Here is a 22,725-nt window from a genome sequence, read left to right as displayed (position 1 = left end):
ACGTACTTCTTAACACCCCTTCGCATTCCCGATCTCACCATTGTCGGCCTGCAGGATGGAGTAGATCTTAGGCCTGAAACCTATGTACTTCGGCTATGGGGTGCCAGCAGACTGGTCCTTCATCTTACCTAGGACCTTTTATTTTACCGTGCTGTGTATGGCATGGTCCTTGGGGTAGTCGCTTGTGTCATACAAATCGAGTGCGTTTTCATGTCCTCATACACGTCCTCGGTTCGAATCTCCATCAGCAGGGAATCCGTGTCAGTGTACAGCACTTCACACCTGTTGCCGTGACTGTTTTTCAGTTCGTTGTAGTAAAGTCGTACATCAGGTGTTTGGATAAATCGAGGATGCTCATCCCCACATAAACAGGCCGGTTGAATTTGATGTGGCTTTTCTTCATGTAGGGCAACCAGATCGTCAGTGAATATCTTGTCTCGGTTGAATGCCGGGCTGGCTATCAGTCCCCTGAGCTTGTCTTCCTCGATCCGACCGAACCAGTTTCACGGTCACACGTTTCCTCAGGTTCTCCATAGTCTTACCGAACACCGAGTTGTTCATGAGCTTGTAGAGGTTTTTCTCAAAGTCACTGGTGGCCAGCTGCAGGTCCGTGTTCATTCTGATGTAAGGTTCCATCCAGGGGCTCTGGTCGAACACGAGTACCCTATGTATTTACTATGTCCTACGTAGGAGATACTAAGTCCTACAGGAGATAGTAAGACCAACAAAATTTTCACCGTGGCCCTACTACGCCTGCGTACGAAAGTGTGAAATATCTGTTAAACTATGTTCGGCCTAATTACAATCTCAGTGGTAGGGAGATACGAAACGTAGAAAAAAGACTTTACTGAGGAGAGATTAGTGCAGAAATGAGCAAAGCGACTTATTTGGAACAGACCATGACTTTATGCAAATTAGTGTGCGATGATACTGTATTGCAATTTTTAAATGCCAATTTCAAAAATACACTTATCTTTATTATAAACGATAGCTGACGTAAAGAATAATAACTTTAATACTGAAACTATTTAGGATGTAGTGCCATGGAGTCCCACTATCACTATAGTCCTTTACGATAAGGGTATTACCTCCCTTGGGTAAATTACCCCCCTTGGCACTGGCGAGCAATCATCACAGTTCCTTTCACACAAATACACCGTTTTTGAAGTGGGCAGAACAGAGACGATCATTCTTCAGATTGGCCTTAAAGTTTGGGCTCACGCTTTTTATTCTTTGCAGCCATGCAGCTTGGACCGATTTATCTGCTGGAAATCTATGAAGGCTAATCACCTTGCCATTCACTATTTCCCCACCATAGTTGGAACACACACACAGCAATAATGTCTGTTACAAGTTTTCACTTTTGACTGGTGATTATTAGAAGTGGCCATGTTGCTCGCCGGAAGTAAGGTCACACTGTTTTCACAACAAAGAGTACACAAGGGAGGTAATAATTCAGGGAGGTAAGGACTATAAAAAGAAAGAGGTAGGAGGGTCGTCTCAAACGGTGTGTCTGGACAGGTGTGACAGATGCCAGATGGTGGTTGAGGTTTGCTGTGTGAAAGAGATATCAGCTGAGATAAGATAATGGATTTGGGAAAATAAATTGGGAAGCAAACGGCATGTCATAACAATTTCAAATACTATCCTGGGATTGCATCATCCAAAGCTGGGCTCCGTCTATACTTGCTACAGTAGGTTTTCAATCCTGTTACTGTTAACAGGATATATACAATGTCGACTTTTGAAATTATTATAGTGTAACTTAACTTTTATCTCGCTATGTTTTGTGTGTATCGGGTATTATATTGTTAGAATTAAAAATCGATTTACTTGAATCCCAGTTAACTTCCTGGTCACTATGACCGTGAACCAGCACTTTCCTGATCATGTGACATGTCGTGTTGATAGGAAACAGTTTAATGTGATACAGGATACTATTGGGATTACTTGGTAAGTGTTAAATATTTTGTTTTGGGGTAGCATAGTGCCGAACGGTATGACTAATAATTCTTCTCTAACAAACCCTCTCCCTGGCCCATCTCTCAAGTAGTACAAGTTCGCTCGTCGGCTTTGATGTCCACTTTATCTATGTTGTAAGTTTTGACTGACCATATAGGATCGGTGGCCCGCTTCTGAGTGTCACCCTCGTGTTCCCCGGCTGGTATAGGTACCTCACGAGGGCCCTATCTGGTATCTGTTTCTCTTTTCCCGCAATGGTGCAGCCGACTCTGCCACTATTGATTTTAGTTTGATAGCGTCGGCTGGTTTCTTGCCGGTGAGACGGGTGATTTCATGGTTTATGGCCGACACCACCTGAGGGTAACCGCTTACCAGTTCAGTCGATCGTTTCCCCGGGTTGGCTATCTCTCTCACATATGCCCGAATAAGTGCTCAGCCAAAGTCCTATTGAATCTCTCAACTATGGCTTGGCTGCGATGGGCTCCGCCGTGCCACTATGCCTGACCTTGGTATCGTGTTTGTCTAGCAGGTGTGACAGGACACCCATGAACTCCCCGCCCGGGTCAACTTGCAGCTCTGTGGGCCACGTCAGGGGACTGCTGCTTGTATATGCGTTCGAATCCGCGGGCTACCTGGGCCGAAGTCTTTCGCGGTCAAGGGTTCGGGCTTCCTTGTACTGACTGAACAGCCCACGTCCACGACGGTTAAGGCATACTTGTACCTCTTGTCGTGGGGTAGGAATAGGAGGTCAGCCTGGTGAACGCTATTGGGTATGTTAATACCGAACTTCCTTCTAGGCACGTAGCGTGGTGCCGGTAAATAGATCTGCCACAGGGCTTGTTTTTCAAGCCAGGCTTTGGCCGCGTTTGGGGGTTCTCGCGCCATTTTGGCCAGCTTATGTACAGCGCTAAATCCTCTCCAGTACCCACGCGGGCTGTAGTAAATATCCTCAAACTTTCTCTGGTTCCGTGACATGTCGCCTAGACAGGGTATCGTGTATATATATATATACACCTATGTTCTTGGTTCAATTTTCTCATGCCCGTTTGCGTACGTTTCCCATCAATAGCTATCCAATGCTTAGTGTCCATCGGCGACAGGGACGTCTTGTTTATCGTCAGTCCGTATATCCTATGCCCATCACTTCTAAGCGTGTTCATTTTATGTCTAAAGGTACAGATCTTGAACAGGGCTTCCTTGAATCTGGCGTGTTTGATGTGTTGTTTCACCACGTACTTCTTAACACCCTTCGCATTCCCGATCTCACCATTGTCGGCCTGCAGGATGGAGTAGATCTTAGGCCTGAAACCTATGTACTCGGCTATGGGGGGTGCCAGCAGACTGGTCCTTCATCTTACCTAGGACCTTTTTATTTACCGTGCTGTGTATGGCATGGTCCTTGGGGTAGTCGCTTGTGTCATACAAATCGAGGCGTTTTTTCATGTCCTCATACACGTCCTCGGTTCGAATCTCCATCAGCAGGGAATCCGTGTCAGTGTACAGCACTTCACACCTGTTGCCGTACTGTTTTTTTCAGTTCGTTGTAGTAAAAGTCGTACATCAGGTGTTTGGATAAATCGAGGATGCTCATCCCCACATAAACAGGCCGGTTGAATTTGATGTGGCTTTTCTTCATGTGTAGGGCAACCAGATCGTCAGTGAATATCTTGCTCCGGTTGAATGCCGGGCTGGCTATCAGTCCCCTGAGCTTGTCTTCCTCATTCGACCGAACCAGTTTCACGGTCACGCGTTTCCTCAGGTTCTCCATAGTCTTACCGAACACCGAGTTGTTCATGAGCTTGTAGAGGTTTTTCTCAAAGTCACTGGTGGCCAGCTTTCGCAGGTCCGTGTTCATTCTGATGTAAGGTTCCATCCAGGGGCTCTGGTCGAACACGAGTACCCTATGTATTTACTATGTCCCACGTAGGAGATACTAAGTCCTACGTAGGAGATAGTAAGACCAACAAAAATTTTCACCGTGGCCCTACTACGCTTCCGTACGAAAAGTGTGAAATATCTGTTAAACTATGTTCGGCCTAATTACAATCTCAGTGGTAGGGAGATACGAAACGTAGAAAAAGACTTTACTGAGGAGAGATTAGTGCAGAAATGAGCAAAGCGACTTATTTGGAACAGACCATGACTTTATGCAAATTAGTGTGCGATGATACTGTATTGCAATTTTTAAATGCCAATTTCAAAAATACACTTATCTTTATTATAAACGATAGCTGACGTAAAGAATAATAACTTTAATACTGAAACTATTTAGGATGTAGTGCCATGGAGTCCCACTATCACTATAGTCCTTTACGATAAGGGTATTACCTCCCTTGGGTAAATTACCCCCCCCTTGGCACTGGCGAGCAATCATCACAGTTCCTTTCACAAATACACCGTTTTTGAAGTGGGCAGAACAGAGACGATCATTCTTCAGATTGGCCTTAAAGTTTGGGCTCACGCTTTTTATTCTTTGCAGCCATGCAGCTTGGACCGATTTATCTGCTGGAAATCTATGAAGGCTAATCACCTTGCCATTCACTATTTCCCCACCATAGTTGGAACACACACACAGCAATAATGTCTGTTACAAGTTTTCACTTTTGACTGGTGATTATTAGAAGTGGCCATGTTGCTCGCCGGAAGTAAGGTCACACTGTTTTCACAACAAAAGAGTACACAAGGGAGGTAATAATTCAGGGGGAGGTAAGGACTATAAAAAGAAAGAGGTAGGAGGGGTCGTCTCAAACGGTGTGTCTGGACAGGTGTGACAGATGCCAGATGGTGGTTGAGGTTTGCTGTGTGAAAGAGATATCAGCTGAGATAAGATAATGGATTTGGGAAAATAAATTGGGGAAGCAAACGGCATGTCATAACAATTTCCAAATACTATCCTGGGATTGCATCATCCAAAGCTGGGCTCCGTCTATACTTGCTACAGTAGGTTTTCAATCCTGTTACTGTTAACAGGATATATACAATGTCGACTTTTGAAATTATTATAGTGTGTAACTTAACTTTTATCTCGCTATGTTTTGTGTGTATCGGGTATTATATTGTTAGAATTAAAAATCGATTTACTTGAATCCCAGTTAACTTCCTGGTCACTATGACCGTGAACCAGCACTTTCCTGATCATGTGACATGTCGTGTTGATAGGAAACAGTTTAATGTGATACAGGATACTATTGGGATTACTTGGTAAGTGTTAAATATTTTGTTTTGGGGGTAGCATAGTGCCGAACGGTATGACTAATAATTCTTCTCTAACAAACCCTCTCCCTGGCCCATCTCTCAAGTAGTACAAGTTCGGCTCGTCGGCTTTGATGTCCACTTTATCTATGTTGTAAGTTTTGACTGACCATATAGGATCGGTGGCCCGTTTCTGAGTGTCACCCTCGTGTTCCCCCGGCTGGTATAGGTACCTCACGAGGGCCCTATCTGGTATCTGTTTCTCTTTCCCACGCAATGGTGCAGCCGACTCTGCCACTATTGATTTTAGTTTGATAGCGTCGGCTGGTTTCTTGCCGGTGAGACGGGTGATTTCATGGTTTATGGGCGACACCACCTGAGGTAACCACGCTACCAGTTCAGTCGATCGTTTCCCCGGGTTGGCTATCTCTCTCACATATGCCCGAATAAGTGCTCAGCCAAAGTCCTATTGAATCTCTCAACTATGGCTTGGCTGCGATGGGCTCCGGCCGTGCCACGTCTGACCTTGGTATCGTGTTTGTCTAGCAGGTGTGACAGGACACCCATGAACTCCCGCCCGGGGTCAACTTGCAGCTCTGTGGGCCACGTCAGGGGACTGCGCTTGTATATGCGTTCGAATCCGCGGGCTACCTGGGCCGAGTCTTTCGCGGTCAAGGGTTCGGCTTCCTTGTACTGACTGGCCACGTCCACGACGGTTAAGGCATACTTGTACCTCTTGTCGTGGGGTAGGAATAGGAGGTCGGCCTGGTGAACGCTATTGGGTATGTTAATACCGAACTTCCTTCTAGGCACGTAGCGTGGTGCCGGTAAATAGATCTGCCACAGGGCTTGTTTTTCAAGCCAGGCTTTGGCCGCGTTTGGGGGTTCTCGCGCCATTTTGGCCAGCTTATGTACAGCGCTAAATCCTCTCCAGTACCCACGCGGGCTGTAGTAAATATCCTCAAACTTTCTCTGGTTCCGTGACATGTCGCCTAGACAGGGTATCGTGTATATATATATATACACCTATGTTCTTGGTTCAATTTTCTCATGCCCGTTTGCGTACGTTTCCCATCAATAGCTATCCAATGCTTAGTGTCCATCGGCGACAGGGACGTCTTGTTTATCGTCAGTCCGTATATCCTATGCCCATCACTTCTAAGCGTGTTCATTTTATGTCTAAAGGTACAGATCTTGAACAGGGCTTCCTTGAATCTGGCGTGTTTGATGTGTTGTTTCACCACGTACTTCTTAACACCCTTCGCATTCCCGATCTCACCATTGTCGGCCTGCAGGATGGAGTAGATCTTAGGCCTGAAACCTATGTACTCGGCTATGGGGGTGCCAGCAGACTGGTCCTTCATCTTACCTAGGACCTTTTTATTTACCGTGCTGTGTATGGCATGGTCCTTGGGGTAGTCGCTTGTGTCATACAAATCGAGGCGTTTTTTCATGTCCTCATACACGTCCTCGGTTCGAATCTCCATCAGCAGGGAATCCGTGTCAGTGTACAGCACTTCACACCTGTTGCCGTACTGTTTTTTTCAGTTCGTTGTAGTAAAAGTCGTACATCAGGTGTTTGGATAAATCGAGGATGCTCATCCCCACATAAACAGGCCGGTTGAATTTGATGTGGCTTTTCTTCATGTGTAGGGCAACCAGATCGTCAGTGAATATCTTGCTCCGGTTGAATGCCGGGCTGGCTATCAGTCCCCTGAGCTTGTCTTCCTCATTCGACCGAACCAGTTTCACGGTCACGCGTTTCCTCAGGTTCTCCATAGTCTTACCGAACACCGAGTTGTTCATGAGCTTGTAGAGGTTTTTCTCAAAGTCACTGGTGGCCAGCTTTCGCAGGTCCGTGTTCATTCTGATGTAAGGTTCCATCCAGGGGCTCTGGTCGAACACGAGTACCCTATGTATTTACTATGTCCTACGTAGGAGATACTAAGTCCTACGTAGGAGATAGTAAGACCAACAAAAATTTTCACCGTGGCCCTACTACGCTTCCGTACGAAAGTGTGAAATATCTGTTAAACTATGTTCGGCCTAATTACAATCTCAGTGGTAGGGAGATACGAAACGTAGAAAAAAGACTTTACTGAGGAGAGATTAGTGCAGAAATGAGCAAAGCGACTTATTTGGAACAGACCATGACTTTATGCAAATTAGTGTGCGATGATACTGTATTGCAATTTTTAAATGCCAATTTCAAAAATACACTTATCTTTATTATAAACGATAGCTGACGTAAAGAATAATAACTTTAATACTGAAACTATTTAGGATGTAGTGCCATGGAGTCCCACTATCACTATAGTCCTTTACGATAAGGGTATTACCTCCCTTGGGTAAATTACCCCCCTTGGCACTGGCGAGCAATCATCACAGTTCCTTTCACAAATACACCGTTTTTGAAGTGGGCAGAACAGAGACGATCATTCTTCAGATTGGCCTTAAAGTTTGGGCTCACGCTTTTTATTCTTTGCAGCCATGCAGCTTGGACCGATTTATCTGCTGGAAATCTATGAAGGCTAATCACCTTGCCATTCACTATTTCCCCACCATAGTTGGAACACACACACAGCAATAATGTCTGTTACAAGTTTTCACTTTTGACTGGTGATTATTAGAAGTGGCCATGTTGCTCGCCGGAAGTAAGGTCACACTGTTTTCACAACAAAAGAGTACACAAGGGAGGTAATAATTCAGGGGAGGTAAGGACTATAAAAAGAAAGAGGTAGGAGGGGTCGTCTCAAACGGTGTGTCTGGACAGGTGTGACAGATGCCAGATGGTGGTTGAGGTTTGCTGTGTGAAAGAGATATCAGCTGAGATAAGATAATGGATTTGGGAAAATAAATTGGGGAAGCAAACGGCATGTCATAACAATTTCCAAATACTATCCTGGGATTGCATCATCCAAAGCTGGGCTCCGTCTATACTTGCTACAGTAGGTTTTCAATCCTGTTACTGTTAACAGGATATATACAATGTCGACTTTTGAAATTATTATAGTGTGTAACTTAACTTTTATCTCGCTATGTTTTGTGTGTATCGGGTATTATATTGTTAGAATTAAAAATCGATTTACTTGAATCCCAGTTAACTTCCTGGTCACTATGACCGTGAACCAGCACTTTCCTGATCATGTGACATGTCGTGTTGATAGGAAACAGTTTAATGTGATACAGGATACTATTGGGATTACTTGGTAAGTGTTAAATATTTTGTTTTGGGGGTAGCATAGTGCCGAACGGTATGACTAATAATTCTTCTCTAACAAACCCTCTCCCTGGCCCATCTCTCAAGTAGTACAAGTTCGGCTCGTCGGCTTTGATGTCCACTTTATCTATGTTGTAAGTTTTGACTGACCATATAGGATCGGTGGCCCGTTTCTGAGTGTCACCCTCGTGTTCCCCCCGGCTGGTATAGGTACCTCACGAGGGCCCTATCTGGTATCTGTTTCTCTTTCCCACGCAATGGTGCAGCCGACTCTGCCACTATTGATTTTAGTTTGATAGCGTCGGCTGGTTTCTTGCCGGTGAGACGGGTGATTTCATGGTTTATGGCCGACACCACCTGAGGTAACCGCGCTACCAGTTCAGTCGATCGTTTCCCCGGGTTGGCTATCTCTCTCACATATGCCCGAATAAGTGCTCAGCCAAAGTCCTATTGAATCTCTCAACTATGGCTTGGCTGCGATGGGCTCCGGCCGTGCCACGCCTGACCTTGGTATCGTGTTTGTCTAGCAGGTGTGACAGGACACCCATGAACTCCCGCCCGGGGTCAACTTGCAGCTCTGTGGGCCACGTCAGGGGACTGGGCTTGTATATGCGTTCGAATCCGCGGGCTACCTGGGCCGAGTCTTTCGCGGTCAAGGGTTCGGCTTCCTTGTACTGACTGGCCACGTCCACGACGGTTAAGGCATTCTTGTACCTCTTGTCGTGGGGTAGGAATAGGAGGTCGGCCTGGTGAACGCTATTGGGTATGTTAATACCGAACTTCCTTCTAGGCACGTAGCGTGGTGCCGGTAAATAGATCTGCCACAGGGCTTGTTTTTTCAAGCCAGGTTTTGGCCGCGTTTAGGGGTTCTCGCGCCATTTTGGCCAGCTTATGTACAGCGCTAAATCCTCTCCAGTACCCACGCGGGCTGTAGTAAATATCCTCAAACTTTCTCTGGTTCCGTGACATGTCGCCTAGACAGGGTATCGTGTATATATATATATACACCTATGTTCTTGGTTCAATTTTCTCATGCCCGTTTGCGTACGTTTCCCATCAATAGCTATCCAACGCTTAGTGTCCATCGGCGACAGGGACGTCTTGTTTATCGTCAGTCCGTATATCCTATGCCCATCACTTCTAAGCGTGTTCATTTTATGTCTAAAGGTACAGATCTTGAACAGGGCTTCCTTGAATCTGGCGTGTTTGATGTGTTGTTTCACCACGTACTTCTTAACACCCTTCGCATTCCCGATCTCACCATTGTCGGCCTGCAGGATGGAGTAGATCTTAGGCCTGAAACCTATGTACTCGGCTATGGGGGTGCCAGCAGACTGGTCCTTCATCTTACCTAGGACCTTTTTTATTTACCGTGCTGTGTATGGCATGGTCCTTGGGGTAGTCGCTTGTGTCATACAAATCGAGGCGTTTTTTTCATGTCCTCATACATGTCCTCGGTTCGAATCTCCATCAGCAGGGAATCCGTGTCAGTGTACAGCACTTCACACCTGTTGCCGTACTGTTTTTTCAGTTCGTTGTAGTAAAAGTCGTACATCAGGTGTTTGGATAAATCGAGGATGCTCATCCCCACATAAACAGGCCGGTTGAATTTGATGTGGCTTTTCTTCATGTGTAGGGCAACCAGATCGTCAGTGAATATCTTGCTCCGGTTGAATGCCGGGCTGGCTATCAGTCCCCTGAGCTTGTCTTCTTCATTCGACCGAACCAGTTTCACGGTCACGCGTTTCCTCAGGTTCTCCATAGTCTTACCGAACACCGAGTTGTTCATGAGCTTGTAGAGGTTTTTCTCAAAGTCACTGGTGGCCAGCTTTCGCAGGTCCGTGTTCATTCTGATGTAAGGTTCCATCCAGGGGCTCTGGTCGAACACGAGTACCCTATGTATTTTGGTCAGCCTCATACCAAACGACAGGTACAGCTGTAGGTTGCGATAGTGAACGATGAACTTGGTCTTATTCATTAAGTTGGGCACAAGTTTTTCAACGTCTGCCACCCACCCACCAAGCAAGTTATGTTGGTACTCAGACATCCAGTCTAGGTTAACCCTCATACGTTCGGGGGCTAGGGGGTAGCTGTTGTGCGATGTGTGCAATGCCTTGGGGTATTCTAAGTCCACCTCGAGGATATAACCTTTGTTCGAATCCGGCACGATGCTCATAACATCGACCTCGTGCGATGCCCATTCGAATCTCCCTGTGGGTAGATACTGGCTCATGGCCCAGCCATACAGGTTGTTGGCGTCGAGGTAGAGAATATGATTGGTTGGCTTGGTCGGGTCGTAGCCCTTCACGTATTGATTATTTGCTTTCGCGTATCATTTAGAGACCATGGAAATCCCACCTCGCAAGCCTTTCTCAATGAATAGGTGCATGTCGTAATCAATGAGCAATTCCAACTTAACTCCGGTCTTTTTCAACAATGCATTCCACGACAGACCTGGGCTGGTGTAGTACCATGCTGGGTCGAGTTGATACTGCTTAAAACACGTCCGCCTAAACGTCTCAAACACGTCGGCTAGCAGCAGTACATCTGTCCTCAAGTACAGGTCGTGGTAGTCACCCAGATTCTTACAGCCCAGTTTATTCCATACGTTAATCGCGTGCGAGTAATCGTCTTGGGTGATTGTTGAGTCGGTCAGGTTGCTGTAAAATTCTCTGATGGGGGGGTAGTCGGGTCTCGGTGAACTTGGCCCAACCATCCATGTACTCGTAGGGCTACACGCCCTTCCTCATCAGCAGGGGTCGAGTCTCGGCATCGGTATATCGATCAGTGATGGATGAGGTATCGTTGGCCTTGACCAGACTGTCGAGTGATGACAGGAGGAACTGAACCGAGTCGATTTACCTCAGACCATTCAAGCTGAAGGAGATGTATCTCTCCATGTTGTTGGGGATGCATGTCAGGTTGCCGTCGACTTTCGTGATGGCCTGCATGATAAAGTGAGAGTCGTACCCTCTCAAGTTGTGGAAGACCACAGGGATGTTTATTGTCTTGGGGGTGATTCTAAGCTTGAGGTTGCACGCGTTGTGAGCGGCGCCTCTATACTTACCCGGTGACGTGGTAGTGATCTCTCACCGAATCACCGTTCTGTGGGCTATCACACACGTGACATTGAGTGCTGCAGGCGTGAGCTAGCCTGTCGGCTTGAGTCATACGCCTGGGAGCGACTGTGTATAGTGCATTCCTAATACTTTTCTCTTCCTCCTGCAAACACTTTAGAAACTTTTCAGCCGTGTCGGGACCCCTATACACTACCGGAGCTTTCGTTTCCCCATCACATCAGACGACCACGTATCCAAACCCACAGGCCTCATGCTCCTGTGTTTTTTGTGTGGCTGGGGTACCCCCGGCAGTCTCAACGGGTTTGACCAAGGCTTCAAAGTCGGCGTAGATGACATAAGGCACAGACATTTGGTTCTTGTGGTTGTCGAATTTTAGGATATTGTCACCTTCCTTAGGCATGTCGACTCGTATGGCCGTCTGCCCCACACCTTGGCTATCCTCCCAGTGGGATTCTAATAAATCAGCTCGTGTGAAACCGTGAAGGCATCGTAAGCAAAAGTGTTTTTTCCCAACGTGTTTTGACTGGTCATGCAACAGCCTGCTAAGGTGTTTTATCCACGTGTAGTGATACTTATCGCCTCGCTGGGTCATGAATATATTGATAATGCGGTGTGGGGGGTTCCCCCCCTATTCCCCCAACATTGGACTGACCCTGTGCACTATTGTTGTGTTACCTTCGTCATCTATACCATCCCAGTTGAGCCCATCATCTTGGGGATAGCTGGAAGGCCTGTTCGAATTAGTGTCAGCTGGAAACAAGGCTGACCTGATAGCTAACCTCAGGCAATCGTCTCCTCTATTCTTGACGTTGACCATGGCCTGTTTTGCTTTGTAGTAGGGGGGCAAGTCTAGGTACGACCCGCTTCTGAATGGCACGTAGTTAGCTATGTCTAGATAAACATTATTGATTTTATCCACGACCCACCCGGACCCCATGTGTGTGTAGCGTTCTAGGTATTCTCGTATCTGCTGAAAACTGATATCGATTGACGCGTCTATAGTCTCGGTATGAGTCACGACTTCTTGTTTACCTCGGAAGTAAGGCTGAACGTACTCAGTGACCCGAGCGCCCTGCTGTTTATCGAGTGACATTTTCACTGTGATTTGAAACTTTATACTGCCCAAATCGTTGAGTTCTTCATTGACTTTATCAGTGATTAGAGGCTTGATATCGGCGATGTCTATGTTCCTATCAACATGCATGCGCCAGCCTCTCAAATGGTTACCTACAGCGCGCTCAGTGCGCATGAACTCTAGGTCAATAGCTCAATTCTGCCGTAATAGTTCTACAAGCTGTGGTTTCCTCTTACGGGAATAACCTACTAAACCCAAATCGCGTGCCTCTTGTTTCAATTGTTTTACAGTGTGGGCTTTGCTACGGGGTCGGGTAATAATAATGCGACTAACGCAGCTCTCCCCAGGCGGGAATAACCCGTCAACCCTAGCTCTTTTGCTCGGAGTTTTAGTTGTTTTACCGTGGGAGGGGGTTGTATGTTAAGTAATCTCAACAATGCTGGTTTGGCCATTCGAGAATAACCAATTACACCCCACTGCCTGGCGATCTGCTTGAGGTCCCAAGTAGTAGACATTGTGTACACACCTAAGTATATCAATCTCTAATTGGGCCGCCGGCAAGGGAGGTAACTCCTCCAACCTTGATAAAAAATGGTCAGGCGCCCATAAAATCCTTTAGTAAATATCTAGATAGACTTTATCGATTATACCCTCGACCCACCCAGCATAGTAGGGTGTTTTGTATTATTGGCAACGAGTCGTCAACAAGTATATCTATCTCTCCATGCACATCTACTCGTCCACCATCAAAGTAATTCCAAGTGTGCCCAGCCCACAGTACATCAAACCCTATTTTCACCATGATTGTAAATGAGCACCCCTTATATAGTTCGCTGACAATCATGGATTTGAGGGCACTGATATCTATACTTCCCCCAACATCCATCTGCCAGCTTCTCAGGCAACAACTTTCCCTGGGCTCAACTTCCACGAACATTGTTATACCTAGGTGTGCACAGTCTCTAATTGGGTCACTGGCAAAGGGACCAGCCTTACACTGCTATCCTGAAGAGGCGCCTACGTTCTTTTCTGTAGTCTTTTTTCTTCTCGTAGATAAGATGATGCCTGACTACGTTTGCTCCGTGAGATTTGCATAGGCAGTAGTGACCTTTCAACCCGACACCTCACACAGAACACGTGTAGTTGATACTATCCAATGAAAACAACAGTACCCCTCAGTCATGCAGTTTCTACCACAGGCTTCTTTCTTCCCCATAAGTATGTATTCGCATTTGGACGGGGCGGGTCTCATCTTTCGTATACTTATATGAGCACTTAGTCTAATTGTTTCACAACCAACGCAGTCGCTGCTAGACCCAGCGCGATAAAGATCAATTCCCGGTCCATTTGCCCCGGGGATGGTGTGTAGTACTGAGCAAGTGTGGGCTTATGGAGTGATTTTGCTGTTTACTGGTTAGTAGGTAGTATTTTCTCGCTGCGTCGTCGACATCATGGAATGTTTTAACGGCATGGTTCTCACGTTTTTTCGCGTACTCAGATTGAGCTGCTTGTAATTTCTCAACAGCGAAGTCGTGGCGCTTTCGTTCTGCCTCTATCTCTGCCGCGTTCAACTCCCGTAGTTTCGAGAAGAGGAAATTACTCCCGGAAAATGCCAGGGCGTTTACTAACGCCCCGCCAACCATCATGGCGATCGTAGCCATCCTATATAAAGTTACATTTACTTCAAAATATTTTCCTGTAGGATCCCTTGTTTTACTAGGATGTCTTTGGTGGCCATCGCCATACCCAGGTTCATTATGAGCATACCCATATCCTGCAGGTTGAAATCTAGCTTGATAGTCGGTTGTTTAAGCACCATTTTGGTCAACCAAGCGTACCCTACGGCTAGACTGGCGACCACGGTGGCGTGTTATGCATCGTTGACGAACGTTTTCCCCTCAGACATTATGTATATGATATAGAAATATATATTTATAACATGATATGTGGGATGACCTCTAATTGTTGGGAAGGGTTTCCCTCCCTGGGGGGTTGTTTATTATATAACCATGAGATAGCCACGGCAGCAGTTGCGCCTGCAATCAACAGGAGTGGAGCCCGGCTCAACGTGTTACTCTTATGTTGGTTAGACCACCTTTTTTCACCGGCAGCTACTCTCTTAGGGTTCTTCTGCCTGGTGACTGTAGGGGTCACCTCCCTGGGGGTTTGGGGTTACCCCAACGTGGGGGTTTCCTCTGAAGGGGTCACCTCCAGTTGGGGTTCCCCCAACGTTGGGGTTCCCCCAACGTTGGGGTCTCCTCCATTTGGGGACTCATTTCTTGGGCAGCATCCATCTTGTATACTATTATTATTATTTTCCTCTCCTTAAATTGGCAATGCTTTGCTGTGATAATCGCCGCCGTCAGTGGGGCTAAAAACATACCGTATTTGTGGTACAGCACGTAGCTGATAGAGCTCAAGGCATGTGCAATAAAAGGGTCTTTCTCGAGGTCCTGCCACAGGTAAAGTCGACGTTCCTGGGGAATGGGAAGGAAGTACGACGCTACACAAGTGTATATCTGGGTCATAGCCGATCCTATACTCTTTGACATCTCGGCCCCGAGTCTAGCCTCGTATCTAGCGTACAGCTTATCGATTTCTTCGGTTGACATTTTGTGAATTTTATCGGGAGTGTAGTCCCCAAAGTAATGTTTGGCTTTGCCACCAACAGCCAACACCACCAGTCTCTCTCGCTTATCATCGTCCCCTCGCTTATCATCGTCCCCTCGCTTATCCCCCTCCAACAGTTGTTCTAGCAATTCATCACACTCCATCTTATAATGTAATAAGTAAGTTTTAGTTTTAATAATATAATACCCGATGCAGGCTAAACACAGCGAAATGAAGGTTAAGTTGCACATGGCTAGCACTTCAAAAACAACCATAACTATAACTATAACTGATAAGTGCTAAACGCTAAGCATTTGCTAAGCTTTGTTAAGCTTTGCTAAGCATTTGCTAAGCTTTGCTAAGCATTGCTAAGCTAAAACACCCTATAGGCCACGGGTTGGTAGGTCTTGAGCACGAGCTTAGCATGTTTAGTTTCAGCGAGTTGTTTCTTCACACGTTCCCGTTCTAATTTGCTCATCACATCGTTCTCTCTCAAACACTCCTCGAACGAATCCCTGTCCTTACAGTGGACTAAGGCCACCCATCGCGTCTGCTCCCTAAGGTCTTTCAACACCGAGTTGAACTTCTGCGTTAGCACCCAGATGCTGTGCTTTGCGTGCCGGCCGGAGAAGGGTCTGGGTCTGTGTACGTCTGGGTCCGTCATCACCCAAGGTCTTTCCGTGTACGTTCTATTCATGTGCAAAGTAGGGCACATGATAACGATGTTATCCACCACATCCCGGTAGTACCCCCTCCAACATATCCAGCACGGAAACGGTCTTCCCACAGCCCGTCTGCCCGCACACAATGGCGCAGTGCGGGTCGCGGGGCAAATCAATGCCGGCAGGCAAATCAGTAAATGGCTTGCACGAATCTCCCGTTGTCTATATTAAGTTGCGCGTCCATAATAACGTACAGCCATATAATTTCAACTTGCCCGCGGGTTGAGCCTTCTTGGTAATCTGGATTGTTATCCCCTCGCTGCCGTTGTTGATGCGGCGACCGCTGCCGTGCAATTTATCATCATCCGTGGATGATGTCCAACCGAATACTGGTTTCGAACCTGCCTGGCCAGCTCCCGGGCTAGTGACCATGTCGAACTCCAGAGAGATGTTGTCTATGGTGTAACTGGCCTCATCACCGTTCGGTGTACGCACTACTTTGCTGTAGTCGTTAAACGTGAGCTCGTATTCAAGTCTATCACCCAGCGCAGCCTGGTAAAACGGCGCCTCTTCCGTGAGCAACTCGAAGTCGAGCAGCACGCAGAACCTGTTCCCGTACGCTTGGGCGATGGCCTTTTCACCGTCCGTGATCTTGTCTAGCTGGTCTTGCGTGAAGCTGTACCCATGCGCAACCGAGTCGATTTGCTGATACCTTGGTACACGTCTTTGATGTGTTCTCCCTCGCTTTTCCAGAGGTCCTCATAGCAATAAAACACGTCGCTGTCGTCGATGCTCAGCACCTCGTTACCGCTGATCTTGATAGTGGTTTTCAGGAGCGGCCCTCAACACTTGTTTCGACTTAGTCCGCATCGGTGATGATAGATGGGTGGTACACCTATCGTTCGGTGGCAAACTGTTCGACTTAGATGATGTTGATAGCACGACCGTCGCCCGAAACAAGCAGTATACCCTCGTCTTCACCGACGACGACAAGTGGGTGTTGATGCCCGCTAAAGTCGACTGGTTTCTCAACATTAGTCTCAGCTCCCCCTACGTGTTCACGGAGGACAAAGACAACTCCCGCAACAAAGTCGTGAACAATGGAACCCTGCCCGTGGCTTACGTCCCAGCGCAGAGACGCAGTGTAATCATCAATCCAGCCTTGAGTGCTACAGCCCACATGCTATCGAGTAAACCGGGAGTGCAAGACGGGGCATTGCAGGCGGTGTCTGAATTCGAAGGCGTGGCCAACATCCTGCCGAGCCTACCGACGAACTCCATGCTGGTCATCAAAGTCTACCTAGGGGAACCATCGCGGGATGAAGTCGAAATCGTGAAGGGAATCAAACTCCGGTGGGTGAAACAACACCAGTATGCCATTTGCACTGTTTACGTGCGGGTGGGTGTCGACTCCCACACCAGTCTGCAGGGGGTCACCGTGACAGTGGAAGCCACGATATCACTAACCAAGATCTTCCTACCCGACAACATACACTTCATGGGGATAAAGTGCACCCCTGAGGAATTACCAGAAAAACAATTGGAAACTATCTCGTAATAGTATTATAGCAATGTCCAATCGGCATCGACCCAACGCCGCACTTAACGATCTCGGAGGCACGGAGGGATTCAATCTGCCCGGCGAGGAAGACACCTCGTACGTCCTGCACTTTGACGGCCACGTGTATAGGCCGATGGCTTTGGCAAACTTAAAGGAACCCGAATGGTTGCTCAATATGACCCTCGCCGCACCTTATATCTCATTCAACGAATATAGTCGTATCTCTGAAATTAGGAATAACGGTACCTTACCCGGGGGTTTCATTCCGGGGTCTAATGCAAATATTATACTAAGACCCATTCGCTCGCCCAATATGTTACAGGCATTCGAGGGGGGTGAGTTAAGGTTTTACCACCATGGACACCAATTGGGGGTTCAGGCTGTGAGACCAGGCTCCACACTCATCATAGAAGTCTATCTCCTGAGAGCTTTTGATAGTAAAGAACAACAACTTTTACCCGGGGTGACAGTACACTGGAGTCCCCGGAACAATGGTCAACGTTACCGTATCATCATACGACCGGACCCCTCAATGGGTTCTATAGCCCCCTCAATAAGACCCTCCTATGGGACTCGTGTGGACGCAGAGTTACCTATTAACCTCTCGCCTATTTCCCTGCATGAGGATCTATACCTTATAAGCTTCAAGTACGTTGATCAGCTATTAACTGAAGCCAAATTAAAAAATATCTCATAAGATATATTATATGCACCCAGGATGGGGTTGTACCCAGTCGTAGATGATGTAGCGAAGACACTGGAAACCGTAGACGGATTCCGCTTGAGACAGTTATGTGATGTAAAACACCAACTAGAACAAGACCGCAATGCGCGGAAAGCACGATATAAAAAGTACCATAGAGCTTTCAATATCGTGGACGGGACTGATACTGCCCTTATGGCAACCAGCATGGGACTAGGGGCGGCAGGTGTTGGGTTGTTAGCCACCATCGTTGCCGCACCTATAGTGCTAGGCCTTGAAATAACAGCTGGGGTGGTAGGGGTGGCAGGGTTGGTGTTTAAGTTTGCATCCAGCTGAACACGGTAAGTGAGTGTATTTCGGCAGCACTCACCGACAATAAGATCTCAGAGGAGGAATTTCGTTCAATCCTCTCTGAACTTGACAAGTACCGTAAGATGAAACAAGAAATCAGGTCCAAGTCTCGTAAGTCTGCTATCAGCGAAGAAAAAGTACATAGAACAGGGGGTACGAAAAGCCCAGCAAGCCTTTATTACGAACACCAAAGAGATCATAGACGATTCACATTAAACTGTTTCATCGAGGTCAACGCGACATAGCGGGCACAGTAGTGCCACGTGGGGCCGGGAAGTTAACTGGGGGTTCAAAAGTAGTAGATATAATGGGGCGAGATCTAAGGACCTGACAAAAGCTTTATTTGTGAAATAAGGCTTTGCAGAGGCTTTTTGTTGGACTTGATCTCGGACTATCATTGTATTTACCCGAATTTTTTCTAGGTGCACATTTAACTTGCCTTTGCATGTGTTTGTAACGGCGACACAGTTTTGCACGATAGGTTCGCCTTTCGAAATCCTGACATCACCACTATTTACACTAGCCTCACGCTGACTGCCCATAAGAGACGGTGGGGTAGCCTTGTGGTTAAAGCGTTCGCTCGACACGCTGAAGACCCGGGTTCGATTCCCCACATGGGTAAACTGTGTGAAGCCCATTTCTCTGTCCCCCGCCGTGATATTGGTGGAACATAAAACCATACTCACTCACACCCCATAAGAAGCAGAGTGGAATATAAAATCCTGAGCCCATCCCACCAGTGCTATCAGAAACCGATCCTGACTGCCTCAATGAATTGGTGACCAAACATGTTTCATCGAGAGCCTTACGGTCACCTGATCGACATCTTTTGGTCATCCCAAGACGTAAACTAAACTCCTTGGTTTCCGCTCATTTACTTAGGGAGCCCCAACACTCGAACTCAAGACTATCAACATGCTTTGATTCCTTCAAATGTGCCTTGAAAACATTGCTCTTCAGTAAATATTACAATGTTTAAAAAACATATCCTGAAAATATACAACCTTTTTATGTACAAATGTTTACCCATCACTTTTTTAAGCAGTGCTTTGAGCACACACTTTTGTATGGAACCCAGCGCGGTATACGCATGATATTATTTTTATTATCATAATTATTTTAAAAGGGTTCATAAACGCATGTTCATGATATAGTCTGAGTCATACATCAGGCTTAAGTTTGGACCCTGCTTTCAGAAGTCATTTCTGATAGCTATGGGCAGAGATTTGTTGCTTTAATTTGGTGGTTGAACTTTGCGAGTCTACATTGTGAGCATTTATGATAGTGTACGTACATTACACTGCAGGGCGTCAACCCCACCTACCAAGCCTACTTTGTCCACATTCACTATAACAGTAAACAAATACGTAGTTATTGACTTACCACACCTTCAGCTCTCTTGTTCCTTCCGTAGTCACCACGAGGGTGGTCAATTAGATCACAAATTATGATTGGGTATAAGCATGTCTCCTTTATGACAATATTATCCTATGAGGTAGTGCATGCAGAAACTTTGGGTGTTTACACCTTTTATATTCAGTTCCTAATAGATGATAAGTTGATGATATTCACTATATATATTCGTTGGCGTGTTAAGGACATAACACCTGGAATTATCACCATTTGACATCACGCCTTTTGTTAGTCTCACAGTCCCTGTACCGCCTTATTTCCCTCCTGCCCAGCCCACTAAATTATCTAATAGTTATAAAACAAAGACAAAATGACCAGGCTATTCAGTTTATCTTTAGTGAGTTGTCCAACTTATCTAAATGTGCAATTTATAAAATATTATAACCAGTGTACAGAAAACAGTAAAAAACGAATCGAATACAATGACAACGTTTTGAAAAGAAATCTATCTACTCCCGACATGGATTATGCTTCCCGGCTCCGTATGTTTAGCTTTGGCAGTACTCCCCTACTCCCTTGGAAATTAGCTCTCCCGCAAATCCGAAATATACATTTCAGCCTTCCCCGGGACGTCTGAAAAATAAATTTTAGCCTTTCCGGCACGACACCAGCCCTCCCTGCAATGCTAAAGTCCTAAATGAAGCAAGTCTTGAATCTCAAGTTCAGAATCTCCCCTTCTTACCGGGACTCCTTTTCAATTTAAAAGGAATTGATTGTGTCTATCAAAATCATCTCAAAGGAGAACCCGACTCAAAGGAGGACCCGGCGTCAGGCAGTGTGGCCCTCAGCCTGTGATTGCGGGATCTTAGCTTTATTAGTTTAGCAATATTCCAGCAACATCATGGCGGGGACACCAGAAATTGGTTTCATGCATTGTGCCCATGTGGGCAATCGAACCCCGATCTTGGGCGTGACGAGCTAACGCTTTAACCACTAGGCTAGCTACCGCCCCCTCAGCCTGTGAACATTCACAGCCGTATGTACTCACACAGAATGAAAATAAATTCGTAGATAAAATCGGCAAAACTTATTTCAGCATCAAACGAAATCTCTGCCACAAACAGAGTCCATTGTGCAAATACCACGGCATCATGAGCGTGTGTTTATGAATCATCATGACATTGTGACTATACCAATGTACCAAGAAAGCGGATCCTGCACGATGACATTCGTCACAAACACATGCAAAGGTTAGTGCAAATGAGTGAGTGAGTGAGTTTAGTTTTACGCCGCACTCAGCAATATTCCAGCTATATGTAAATAATCGAGTCTGGACCACACAATCCAGTGATCAACAGCATGAGCATCGATCTACGCAATTGGGAACCGATGACATATGTCAACCAAGCCAGCGAGCCTGACCACTCAATCCCGTTAGTCGCCTCTTACGACAAGCATGGGTTACTGAAGATCAATATTCTAACCCGAACCTTCACGGGTTACTGCAAATGAATACGTACGTCAACCCACATCATGAACCCCATGCTCAAGTGGGATTTGCTGGGTCATGAGTCGACATCCTTCACGGACATCCTGCAATTGTCGTTAGTCAACTGTACTGTCAGTTCGCCCACATGTAAAATGTTACTCCTGAAGATACAAAGTACCACCAACGCATTTCCATTTCAAATGCGTTTTATATGGACACAACTAAACATTACTTGTCTAGGGCAGTTCATCGTATTGATTACGTGTACCTGATATGGCCAATTTAGCCCTTTATAAGGCAATCATTCCAACAAGACATACTTGAACTATGCCAGTGTACATCAACTATTGTTAGAACGGAAACTACACAGGATATATACTACTTATCAAAAGTTGAGACTGATTTAAAGTACTCATTATATGTTATGTATACATATATGGTTACATCTAAGATGAATTTCACCAATAACTTGGGGAACCAACTGCAAACCTTACGCAGATGAATTGCAAGAGGATCATGCATCAAATTGCTGAAGAGCAGGTGGAAATATTGTGAATGTGAACAGCTGCATTTTGGTGTAAAGTTTGGTTAAAGGTCACATGCAACCAAAAAATCAAACATAATTAAAACACAATTATCACTTATTCATAACATATAATATACATTGCTGGTTACGAAAAAATATATAAACAAAATTATAAGCGTACAATCGCAAATCGAAAGTGCAAAATTGTGTACTTCGGTTTACTTCCCAAGAAAAGAAGCAGCCGGGATACCGAACCCAGTCAGAGCGGGTGGGTGTGCACTCAAGTGTAATGGCTGGTTCATTTGCAGATGCCTTCACGGCTAATTGTGTGTATATATAGAGAGAGATGTTGGGTTTTGTAAATACTTGCTCATTTTTTGTGTATAACATTTTGCAATCAACAGACATCATAACATGTCATGTGTTCAAGTATCATTCCTGCCTGTCTGTGTAATTACATAATGTGACAGATACCGAACTCGGGCCATAAATCAATGCGTTTTGTTTATGGTGTACATTATGGTGACATTGAGTTTTGTCTGTGACAACGACATATCTATATCACAGTTAGAAATTGTGTCAACGCTAAATAATGACATTGCTTTTAAGTATCGAACTGAGAAAGTGACTCGGTAAGAAGAACGTGTGGTGAAATAGACAAATGAAATTATATAAACAGTTAATTTACTGTCATAACATATAAAAAGCTCGCGCCTGTGAGATATCAACAAAACATTAGAAAAATAGCTCACACCAAAGCCTTCACCGAATATTCACCCGACAACCCGCTTCCAAGCTGCGCGAACCTATTTACTTGCGCACGTGCTATGAGTGCAGCCCAGCAGTTGAAACCCGTTTTCCCCAGAAAAGTCAGGGGAAATTAGTGAAACGTTTGAACTCCGATTTCGCGCGTTTTTTTTCATCGCGTTATTTTTCAACTT

Source organism: Haliotis rubra, unplaced genomic scaffold (genome assembly GCF_003918875.1).
Source record: "Haliotis rubra isolate DU_JTF1 unplaced genomic scaffold, ASM391887v1 Scf14, whole genome shotgun sequence".
Lineage (NCBI taxonomy): Eukaryota > Metazoa > Mollusca > Gastropoda > Lepetellida > Haliotidae > Haliotis > Haliotis rubra.
Note: the sequence above shows the minus strand (reverse complement) of the source record.